We start from the raw sequence: 12,567 nt of genomic DNA, 5'->3' as shown, positions 1-12,567 counted from the left end.
CCGCCGCCGCCGCCCGTCCTCAGCCGCACGGCGCACGCGCACTGCGCCGGTCGATTGCGCCGGCCGCGCCGCCAGGCCTCGGCCCGACGGGCCACACTGCGCAGGCGCCCCAGGCGATGGGCGGGGCCTGAGCTACTCACCTGGCGGCAGGGTGGGCGGGGCAGGGCGGGGCGGGACGGAGCACCGCAAAGCCCAGCGGTGGGCGGGGCGGGGCCTGGCGGGCGGTGGGACGGACCGTCACCTGCAGCGGAGCCCAGCCTGACGCTGCCCACCTGATGGCGGGGCGGCGGGGCGGGGCTTGGGTCCGCTCACTTAGCCGTGCGGGGCCGCAGGGGCCCAGGTGCGTGCCGGGAAGGGGCGGTATTCGGAGGGGGAGGTCCGAGAGCCCAGTGGGCGCTACTGACGCCGACGGCAGGCCTCCCGGGAAGTTTCGGTGTTCCGCTCAGTGGGAGGCCTATAACGGAATGGCCAGCTCTCCTGTCCTTGGATTAAAGCAGCAAGTCCTCCTGCGGCGCTCGCTGCCCTTCGGCTGAGGCCGGACACTGGCACAAGGGTGCCCTCGGTCTGAGCCGTGGCCCCCATCGACGGCTCCTGCCCACGCGGACCCCTCGGCCGCCCGGCGCCCCGCTGCTCTGACCGGGGCCCGTCCGCTCACCTGCCCTACCTGGAGAGTAGGGGTGAAGGGAGGCGTCTGCGAGACCGACATTCCCCCCGTGCCCGGCCGCCACCGCAACGGGGGTACACGCCCGTCTCCCCTGAGACCGGGAGCCACGCGTGCCATGGCCACGGGTGGACTTGCTTGACTTTATTTCGCCCCAGGCGCCCTTTGAGCGTCAGGGTGGGTGTTTGCAGGAGGAGGAGCGAGAGGGCGGGGCAGTTCTGACTCCTAAGGAGTTGAGTGCGGGACCTGGAGGCTGGCTCCCGGTTTGAATCCTAACCCTGGCCAGTGTTCTCCCCTTCGTCCAAACTTGGTTTTCCTCCACACACCCCCACACCCCCTTTCAGCGCTTTCTCTTGACCGCCCCCCCCCCACACACACACACACACGCACACACTAGCCGGTGTCCTCCAGCCAGTCCCTGGGCAGACGCGGTTCCTCGAGTGCAAAGGCTCAGCCTGCCAGTCGTGTTGGGCTGAGTGGCAGGACTTGTTACTGGAAAGCACTCTGTGTGCTCTAACCTGCAGCTCACTTGCTCGTGAGCAGTGCTCTTGGGGTTTCACTGGCACCTTTTCTTCCCAATAAGATGGCTCCTGCCCTGTGCCTGCTGGAACCGAGCTCATCTCGGACGACGCATGGGCAGGCGCAGGAAGCTCCCAGGCCGGCTGGAGGGCCAGTTTAGATACAACCGCATACAGTGCATCTCCTGCTTAGCGGGAGGTATCGGGGATGGTTACTTCCGTGTGTGTGTTTAGTGTTGATGGCCCAGACAATAGTGGAGCCTTTCAGGAACAAGAAGGAATGGTGCCAAGGAGTCAGTAGCTCCCTTGGTTTTCCCACCTCTACACTGTTGACTTTCGGGGTCAGATAATACTTTTTCAGGGGGAATGTGTGACAGCATCGCTGGCCTCTTCCCACTCAGATGCCAGTAGTACCCCCATCCCCCCAACGGTATCACAACCAAAAATGTCTGGAGACGAACCCTGGTTCAAATGTCGCCTCTAGTAACGGTCGTTAGAGCTTTCAAGGCCCAGGAGCTCAGCCAGCCCTTTGTTTGAAGGGCCACACTCCCCAGGAGGCAACTACAGTTCCTGCTAGAAGTATCTCCGCTGTTGGAACAGCATTAGGAACAATGGAATGTATGCCCAGGCAGCTCTGTGATTTACAAACATACGTTCTTTCTTCAATAAATGTTATGGCTTTCACAGCGGAAAAATAAAAGTATTTCAGCTGCCCTCTGAAGCCTTACTCAGCATACTGAATGTCAAAAGTGGGTTTTTACATCACCCAAGTATATCAGCCAAAATAATGTTTAAAATAAATTTAGTCACGGGGAAAATAAGACAAATCCAGATTGAGAGATTATCTGGGTAATCTAGTTCCACCGGACTCTTTAAAAAGTCAGTATCAAGGAGAACAGAAAAGTTAGAGAACTGCTCCACAGGGGACCACTAGCAAATCATCCTACAGCTGGTTGAAGGAAAGAAGTTATGAAGGACATGGGGGCAGTTGGAGAACTTTGTGTGAGAATATGCATTAGAGAGTATTGTGCAATCATTAAGTGTTTCAGTGTTGTGATGGCTGTTGATGAGAGTGCCTTATTATTCGGAGACGTGTGTGCTGAATTATTCAGTCAAGAGTTCTGGCTACAACTTTCAAATGACTCAGAAGCATCTATTTTATAGAGACATAAAGCAGATGCAGCAAAAGGTTAACAGAATTGGGTGATGGGTATATGTGTGTTCATTGAGCCATTTCTTTACAACTTTTCTGAAAAAATTTTTTTTTCAACATAAAATAACAGAGAAATGCAAAATACTAGCAAACAGAATTTTATTTTGTTGCAATCTCTTAGTCAAGTTTTGGTATCGGTCCCACAGCCCTCAAAAAAAAAAAGTTGTGAAGTATTTCCTTCTCTTCTATTTTTTTAAAGTGCTTGTGTAGCATTGACATTGTTCCTTCCTTAAATATTTTATTGAATTCACCAATAAAGCCCTCTAGACCTGGGCCTTTCTAATAAATGGAAGAAATTTGATTCTAAATTATATTTCTTTATAGATTTGGGGCTGTTTAGATGTTCTTATGTCATATTTGCTAATTGTATTTTTCAAGGAATTTGTCCAAGCTGACATGTCTTTTTTTTTTTTTTAAATATATTTTTATTGGCTTGAGAGAGGGAGAGAAAGAGAGAAACATCAGTGATGACAGAGAATCAACAATTGGCTGCCTCCTACATGCCTCCCACTGGGGATCGAGTCTGCAACCCGGGCATGTGCCCTTGACTGGAATCAAACCCAGGACCCTTCTGTCCACAGGCCGATGCTCTATCCACTGAGCCAAACCAGCTAGGGCTGACTTATGTCTTGAATGTGGGTTATAGACCAAAAGATGGATAGGCATTTCAAGCATAGAGAGTTGCATGGTCAGAAGTATGGAGTGAGTTCAGGTGGGTGGGTATAAGTAGTTTTTGCTAGAACATGAAGTGGTAGAAACAGATATTGACACCAAACTGTAGACAGGCTGCTCTGAGCCCTCTTTTCAACTATGCCTTGTCCTTGGGCCTTGACCTTGGCCTGCCTACTCCAGCTATAGCCAAAATCATGTTGAGTCAGTTGGGAGAGAATTCCTCACCCTTGCTTTCCTAGATTCCATTGCTAGGCCTATGAAATATATATACTGTCACATTATCAGGAGAAAAGGCATACAAATGTATTCATTTATTTTATTTTATTTTTTATTTGTATTACAACTGTCCAAATGTATTCATTTTTAATATTATATGCATGGAGGCATCATAGGATAAAGACCCCAAAAAAGCAGTAAGAGCTTGTACACCCAAAGCATAGGGGATATGGGCTTCTTAGGAGAGAGTCAAGGATATTTTTTAAAAAGATGACTGGGCCTTAGAACAGATGGGAAGTTTGGGACAAACTTTGTCTGGATGAAGTGGTGACTTCTAGTACCCTCTCCTAGTGGGTGGAACTCCCAGGGAGGGGATGTAGGACAACAAAATTTTTTTTGGAGGATCTGTCTTTAGGTGAATCAGTGAAGTTCAGAGAAGGGCTCTCCTAGCATTTGCTGTTTTGCAAGTGCCTTCAGCTCAAAATAACCAATATATACCAAAGTGCATATTTTGGGTGGTATGTCTTGAATTTCTTCAGTATCTGTTTACCTGTGTGTCCTTGATTTCTGACCATCCCAGTCTGTCTTTAGCAAGAATCCTGTTAAATAGGTTTATGTAATAGTAATAATTTTCTAGTTTATAAGTTTGTAATTTTAGGGTGAACTCTAGAGTGACATATTAAGGGTCAGACTTGACCACTTAGGTAACCACCTCCCTATGTGTGTGTGACATAGATAAAACTTACCCCATATTCCTCCTGTACTCCACCCATAGGAATGACACATGTTACTGATAACCAGCTTGTACTCTGATTAACACTTGTGTGATGACATACGTTACAGATAGCCACCTGGACTGCCGTGGGCCAGAGCAGGCTTAAAAAATGGGTCCCCGACTTCAGACATCAATCATCCTCCTGATCCACACTCCTGAAGGCAGAAGAACGGCCAAACCTCTGATCGTGAGACTTCGGTCGCCCTCCTCCCGCTGACTCGACCCAACCAGACGGCCAGCCACCCAAAGACGGATCCGCCGCTGCCCGCAGAGGACGCCACTCTTCCCCGGGGACCCCGTTAAGTCTGAGCCCACGGCACCAGGAACCTTGTGAGTAATAAAGTGCTGTGTGATTTGCAACTGCATATTCTTGTGTGGCGTAATTCCTCCAGCAGTCTTAACTATATTAATATAAGTTCAGATGATAATGCCTACCCTCAGTCCTGCTTGCTTAGAGTAGTCCCTTCGCTAGCAACTACTTAATGCTGAACACCTGCACGGTTAAGTTTATCTCAAGGGACGCCTTGAATAACGCCCCATATACTCTACTCGGACAGTTTAGCAAGAATTCCCCACCCTGGATGTCTCCTCTTAGGGATTCTCCTAGCATTGACCATCCCCCCCACCCCCACCCCAAATACACACACACACACACACACACACACACACACACACAGTTTGTTGGCTTTAAACCCTGCTTTGAGAGTTGGGCCACAGTTCTCTCCCCTATTATAATACCAGTAGTCTCAACACTTATTGCCATAGTGCTGAATAAAGTTTTCATTGCTGTTTTAACAAGTGTCAGAATAATTTTTTCTTTAACAGGGCCATGGTCTTAAGAATTTTTTAAATCTTTGAGGCATTAGAAAAAATCTGATGGTTGGATTTCTCAGTACAAAGCTTGAAGTAATGATTCCTTTTGATGGGGTTCAAGACATCTTGGCACCTTGAATATTTTAAGCTGAAGAAATTGGAGAACTGGTAGGGTAGGTCCTGGAAGGATTCTCTAACCCGCCCCCCTCCCCCCGCCCCCCCGCCTCCCCACCCCCTGAAACAGGTTATAAGACTCTTCGATCAGAGGTGCCTTCCTTGTACCAGAGGAAAGGAGCCTCTTATCTCCAAGGCAGAGGAGACGCTGAGAAGAGTCTGAGAAGCAGGCCCAGCTGTCTCCCCCAGGTCACCACACTGACTTTTTACCATTGTTCTGTCATATTCCTCCATGACCATTCACTCTTCATCTCCAGCATAAAAACACTCAAGTTAGTGGTTCCTTTGGGTTTTCATTTATTTATGAAGACTCCAATGTCATGTAAAACTTCCATTAAGTAGCTCTGGCCAGGTAGCTCAGTTGGTTAGAGTGTCATCCCAATATACCAAGATTGTAGGTTCTGTCCCCACCAAGGATCCTCGGGATGAAAAGGGGCCACATGCTAACCTGAGTAGCTCAGGGAAGGCCTGCATGGCGACCTTGCAAACTCAGAGACCTGAAGTAAACACAAAGGATGATCTAAAATTAAAACTTTTTAAACTAAAAGCAGTTTATGGTGGGTAGTCATGTCCTCCCTGTTAATCAGTGTCTTCCCTGACGAAGGTCCATCTTTATCTTAACTAATCCTGTCTATTGTCATTTGCTTCTAGGATAACATTTCTTTGGAAAGTCTGGGTAACTCCCCTTTTTCCAGACCTCACAAGGCACAAGATGTGCTGGGCTGCATATCTGGTGCTTTGGCCAGACGGGTCATGCTGTGCTGTCTGTTCCTAAAACACATAGATAGGAAGGTCTGACATCAGGCCAGGCCTTGAGATATGGTCTCATGGCCCCTTCCCAGCACGCAGGCCTTCTTTCTCAGAAGGCCCAGAAGTTTCATTCCAAATTTGGGAGACAAAGGACTAGAAAAAGTATAAATAAAGAGAGTTTCCTCCATATTGGGGTCCCAGAATTTGAAAGACACATTTTTCTCTGGGCGTCCACAGAATTTAATAACAAAATGTAACTCCTGTAGTCGTCACTGCAGTTCAGCCTCTGCTTCGGCAGGGTTCTGTAACTATAGTCACTGGCCAGCTCAATAAATCCTCGCTTGCTGTTTAAGACCTAATTGGAGTCGGTGGTCTTATTCTCGCAAATGTTGGTCCACAACACAACCAGCGCACCAGGACAGAGACCATAAATCCTCTCATTGTTTTATGTTAATTTTTTTTACATTTATCTTTATTGTTGAAAGTATTATAGATATTCCCTCTTTTCTCCCCATTGACCCCACTCCCACCCCAAGCCACATGTAAGGTTAATCATTAACTGTTTATCCTGTACCCACTAATATAAAAGATGTGTGCATATCATTCTACTTTTCATCCAATCCCAGAGGTTCCCCCACCCCGTCCTTTGCTTTCTCCCACCTCCCTAATCTATTACCAAACACATACAAGAACCAACCATTGAATGCATAAATAAGTAGAACAACAAATCAATGTTTCTCTCCTCTTCTCTCTCTCTTTCAAATCAATAATTAAATTTTTAAAGAAAAACTTACAGCCCTAGCTGGTTTGGCTCTGTGGATAGAGCATCACCCTGCGGAGTGGAGGGTCCCGGGTTTGATTCTGGTCAAGGGCACATGACTGGGTTGTGAGCTTGATCCCCAGTAGGAGTGTGCAGGAGGCAGCCAATCAATGATTCTCTCTCATCATTGATGTTTCTATCTCTCTACCTCCCCCTTCCTCTCTGAAATCAACAAAAATATATTTTTAAAAAAGAAAGAAAAACTTACCTTAAATAAAATGTATACTTTTCTCCTGTTATTCTGTCTTTATCAGTTTAATTTTCAGACCAAGCCAGGGACCCTGTGAGGGTCAAAGACAAGTTTTTTTCCTTCCCTGTGCTTCCTGGGGATAGCTACATTAGGTTTCCCCCTTGTAGCTAACTTTAGTGAAATAAAATTAATGGCAATCTATTGTTCCCCAAATTGAAGGAAAGGTGAGACCCAGGCTTGGGAAGGATAAAGACTGAGAAGACTTGAGAGACCTGGAGCAGGAAGAGATGGGTGTCTCCCCATGGGAACTGGGAAATTTTCAACCCCTTTATAACTGCTGAAGCTCTGATTCCGGTGAGAGTGGGTTTGTGTGGTCTCTAAAAGCCACAAATCTCAGCTCTACCTGTACCCTGAAATCTAGAGGGAAGTTTTTAAAAACATGTTGATTTCCTAGCCATACCCCAGAGATTCTGATGGGTAGTAGTTGGTTGGACTCCCTCTGGGCCTTGGTCTTTTCCAGAGCACCTTGGGGAGAGGAGTGCTCCCTGGGGTAGGGCTGAGAGCCTGCACCCACCTGTAGGTGCTTTGAGGCAGGTGCCCTGCAAGTTGTTCTCGGCTAGTGTGGGGGAAACATAACTGCAAATAAAATCCTCTTTCACCCCAGAACATCTCTCAACAAAGTGTGGATGAAAAGGGGCCACATGCTAACCTGACAAGCTCAGGATAGGCCTGAGGGCAGCCTTATAAACTCAGACACCTAAAGTAACCACAAAGTATGGCCTGAAATGAACTTTTTAACTAAAAGCAGTTTGTGGCAGGTGGTTATGTCCTAGGCTAGAATCTTCCCTAAAAAAAAAGTAAACTTGAATTCCAGACAAGATGACAGCATAGGTAAGCACAGTACTCGCCACCTCCCACAGTGACACCAGAATTTACAACTAAAATACAGAACAACCATGACTCAGAACCACCTGAAATCTAGCGGGACAGAAGTCCTACACTACAACTAGGACAGTGGTTCTCAACCTTGGCTGCACGTTAGAATCACCTGGGAATCTTTTTAAAATCCTGATTTCTGGGCCCCATCCTCCAGAAATTCTGTTTCTTTGTTATGGGGTGGGGCCACAGCATTAGTAACAAAGAAAGAATTTCCGGAGGATGAGGCCCAGAAATCAGGATTTTAAAAAGATTCCCAGGTGATTCTAATGTGCAGCCAAGGTTGAGAACCACTGAACTAGGGAATTAAATTAGAAGCACATGGAGACTGGTAGGAGAGGGGCAGAGATCCAGGTGGAATCATGGAACCAGCTGGTCCAGCACCCACGTGAGGCAGTTTTAAATGGGAAGAAATACTTGGCTATGGAGGTTTCCCAGAGGAGATGGGGTCCCTGCCTCACACCAGGACCCCAGCCAGGGTTCCAGTGCTGTGAAGAGAAGTCCCCATAACTTCCGGCGGTAAAAACCAGTGGTGACTGTTGCTGAGTGACACCTATGCTTCTGGAGTTCCAGGCAATTCCTCTTTTAAAAAAAATATTTTTATTGATTTCAGAGAGGAAGAGAGAGGGAGAGAGATAGAAACACCAATGATGAGAGAGAATCAGTAATCAGTTGCCTCCTGCACGCCCTCTACCAGGGATGAGCCTACAATCTGGGTATGTGCCTTGACTGGGGATCAAACTGTGACCTCCTGGTTCACAGGTCGATGCTCAACCACTGAGCCACATCAGCCTGGCCAGGCAGTTCCTCTTAAAGGGCCTGCACATGGACTTACTTGGACTCACTCCTTCTGAGCTCCAACACTGGGGCAGCAGTTTGAAAGGAACCTGGGACATTTGGGGATGAACTAGCTTGTCTGGAATCAGGGCAAGAGCTGGAGGTCAGCCTGCTCCCAGACAGAAGTGCTGGCAGAAGCCAGCATTCCTTTGCTGAGCCATCCCTGTCACAGAGCTGACAGGCTGGGCCATATCTGCATCTCCATCAACCTGGCTCATACCCTTTGCTCTGCCCTGGTGATTCCCTGAGACCCTGCCCCTCCCTTCTTGCAGTCTCATCCAAGCCATTTCCAGTGGCTTTTCCATACAACTGGCCTATCTTGCCTCATGCTTTGGACTTTGCTAAAATAAAACAAGCAGCAGCTGTGCCCCATACCTCTCAATAAGTGGCCCTAGGCCTGGCACTAGCAGCAGCCCACCCTGGTTCAGAGCTTGGCCTCTCCTGGGCACCTTCAAGCTCAACACAAGTAGCAGCCATCTGCAGATTGCTTTGTAGCTCATGCTGTATGGCCCCAGGCAGGGGAAAGGCAGAGGCTGACTTTCCACCTCTTGGGAGGCCCCAGAGCCAGTGCACCCAGTGTTCAACTTGGACCACACTGGATTACAACCCTACCATCTCCACAAGTGACACATGCAGGGGGCAGACTCAGTGAGCACCAAAGCCCCACTGAAGCAAGTCCTGCTTCATAGGGTTGGCTCAGAGACCTATGGAGTGGGTCTTCAGCTATAATTGCAGCCGATCCTTGCAACAGATTGGCCTGGGGGTCAATCCCTCCTAGTGACTCCAACATAAATCAAGGCTCAACTACAATAAGACAGTGCACACAGCTCACACAGGGGCACACCTGGAATGCCCAGCCCAGGAGATTGAGGAGGCTGAGTCACTGGGCGCTATAGGACATCTACTCCACATGGCCACTCTACCAATTCTGGGAGACATAGCAGATCTACCTAATACATAGAAACAAACACAGGGAAGCAGCCAAAGTGCAGAGACAAAGAAACATGTCACAAATTAAAGAACATAAGTAATCTCCAGAGAAAGAACTAAATGAAATGAAAGCAAACAAACTACCAAATACAGAGTTCAAAACAATGGTTATAAGGATGCTAAACTGAATGAGAACTTCAAGAAACTTAGTGAGAATTTCAAGGAAATTAATGAGAACATCAACAACATAAAAAAAGGACCAGTCAGAAATGAAGCATGCACAAACTGAAATAAAGAATAATTTACAGGGATTCAACAGTAGAGGACACCGAGAATTAAATCAACAATTTGATATATAAGGAAGCAAAAATCACCCAATCAGGACAGCAAAAGGAAAACAGAATCCAAAAATATGAAGATAGTGTAAGAAGACTCTGGGACAACTTCAAGAGTATCAACATTTGCATCATCAGGGTACTGGGAGAAGAAGAGAGGGAGCAAGCTATTGAAAACCTATTTGAAGAAATAATGACAAAAAACTTCCCCTACCTGGTGAAAGAAATAGACTTACAAGTCTAGGAAGTGCAGAGTCCCAAACAAGAGGAACCCGAAGAGTCCCACATCAAGACACATCATAATTAAAATGCCAAGGGTTAAAGACAAAGAGAATTTTAAAAGCAACCAGAGAAAAACAGTTAGTTACCTACAAGGAAGCACCCATACGACTGCCAGCTGATTTCCCAACAGAAACTTTTCAGGCCAAAAGGGAGTGGCAATAAATATTCAAAGTGAGGAAAAGTAAGAACCTACAACCAAGATTACTCAACCCAGCAAAGCTATCATTTAGAATTGAAGGTCAGATAAAGAGCTCCACGGACAAGAAAAAGCTAAATGAGTTCATCACCACCAAACCAGTATTACATGAGATGCTAAAGAGTCTTTTTTAAGAAGAAGAAGCAATAAAAGATAAAAAATATGAACAATAGACTATAACAGCCGTGGGCAAACTACGGCCCGCGGGCCGGATCCAGCCCGTTTGAAATGAATAAAACTAAAAAAAAAAAAAAAGACCGTACGTACCCTTTTATGTAATGATGTTTACTTTGAATTTATATTAGTTCACACAAACACTCCATCCATGCTTTTGTTCCGGCCCTCCGGTCCAGTTTAAGAACCCATTGTGGCTCTCGAGTCAAAAAGTTTGCCCACCCCTGGACTAGAACCTCCACACATCCTGTGGACTGCAGCTCTAACCCAGGAGGGAAGAGTGACATGGTGGCGGCCAAGCTCTTGAACCTGTCCCTGGTGGTACACAGACCTGGGGACCTGCACCTGGAGAACTATATTTCGTAACCAGGCCCAAACAAGATGCTGCTTAAGATGCATTCTGTTGGAATCTGTGGCTCAGATGTCCACTACTGGCAGCACGGTCGAATTGGGGATTTTGTTGTGAAAAAACCAATGGTTCTGGGTCATGAAGTTTCAGGAACAGTCTTAAAAGTAGGATCATTGGTAAAGCACTTTCAACCAAGTGATTGCGTTGCCATTGAGCCTGGTGCTTCCTGAGAAACCAATGAATTCTGTAGGATTGGCCAATTTAACCTGTCACCATCCATCTTCTTCTGTGCCACAGCCCCCCGTGATGGGAACCTCTGCCGGTTCTATAAGCACAATGCCAGCTTCTGCTCCCAGCTTCCTGACAATGTCCTCTTTCAGGAAGAGGCCCTGATTGAGCCACTGTCTGTGGTGATCCATGCCTGCCAGCGAGCTGGAGTCACCCTGAGGAACAAGATCTTTCTGTGTGGTGCTGGACCAGTTGGACTGGTCAGTTTGCTAGTGGCCAAGGCAATGGGTGCAGCTCAAATGGTGGTGACTAATCTGTCTGCCTCTCTGTAGTCTAAAACCAAGGAAGTTGGGGCTGACTTTGTCCTCCAGATCTCCAAGGAGAACCCTCAGGAAATCAACAGTAAAGTGGAAGCTCTCCTGGGGCACAAGCCAGAAGTCACCATCGAGTACGCTGGGGTGGAGACCGCCATCCAGGCTGGCATCTACGCCACTTGTGCTGGTGGGACGTGATGCTTGTGGGACTGGGTTCTGAGATGGCCAGTGTGCCCATAGTGCATGCAGCCCCCCAAGGGGTGGAGATCAAGTCGTGTTTCGATACTGCAACACATGGCCGATGGCGAATTCAATGCTTGCATCCAAGTCTGTGAATGTAAAGTCCTTAGTGACCCATAGGTTTCCTCTGGAGAAAGTGCTGGAGGCCTTAGAAACATCCAAAGAGGGACTGGGGTTGAAAGTCATCATCAAGTGCAACTCCAACAACAGGAATCCCTGATGTTAATTGGGCTCTGCCCTCATTCCCACCCTCTCAGCATCTCAGGGCTAAATGGCTAGGCAAGGGTGGGCTTTAAGGCAGAAGATTTTTTTTTAAGTAGTAAGGATAATTAAAATAATTCATTATAAGCAGAGAGCCTTACACAGAAGAGCTGGTATGCCTTAAAACACAAGTAGGGATAGTTTGAGGGAACCTGTAGTCACAATGACTGTTTCTGCTGAACAGAGTTCAGCAAGTGGAGCAGAGACTGTGGCCAGCAGATGCTGGGAATCCCCCTCCTTCCCGCAGTGCCTGAGTTAAGTGAGGAAAGAAATCTGTCCCTTGAGTTCCTGGTTCCACCGTGACTGGCCAGGTGGGGGATGGGAGGCTGAGTTATGAAGAGACAACTTCATTAACTGGCCCAGAAGCTGATTTTCAGGAAAATCTGCAGCTTGGGGTCTGGGATGAGGGGCTGTCAGCAGTTTTAGTTTAACCATTTGAGTCCCAAGCAGCGTGATCGCCCTGCTTGGTATTTCTCGACATAAAATAAAACAAGCACTATCACGCTGTTTGGGTCTTTTCATACTCATTTAGAGAAAGCGCGGTTGCGCTGTTTGGGATTCTTCGACAGTGTTTTTTCAATACCCCCTGGGACTCAAACGAATCGTATGTTTTCTCGACATAAAATCCCAGCAGTGCAATCGTGCTGCTTGGGACTCAAACGGTTAAAGCACAGTGTTTCTAG

General features: G+C 47.4%; 1 pseudogene; it reads left to right on the top strand.

The window, feature by feature from the left end:
- Positions 1-10,777: 10,777 nt before the first annotated feature.
- LOC138998879 (sorbitol dehydrogenase pseudogene) lies at positions 10,778-11,843 on the top strand (annotated as a pseudogene).
- Positions 11,844-12,567: the final 724 nt, after the last annotated feature.

This window comes from Myotis yumanensis, unplaced genomic scaffold (assembly GCF_028538775.1).
Source record: "Myotis yumanensis isolate MYYU_CA2020_CCGP unplaced genomic scaffold, mMyoYum1.0.hap1 SCAF_21, whole genome shotgun sequence".
NCBI lineage: Eukaryota > Metazoa > Chordata > Mammalia > Chiroptera > Vespertilionidae > Myotis > Myotis yumanensis.
This window is presented reverse-complemented; position numbering and strand designations above follow the sequence as displayed.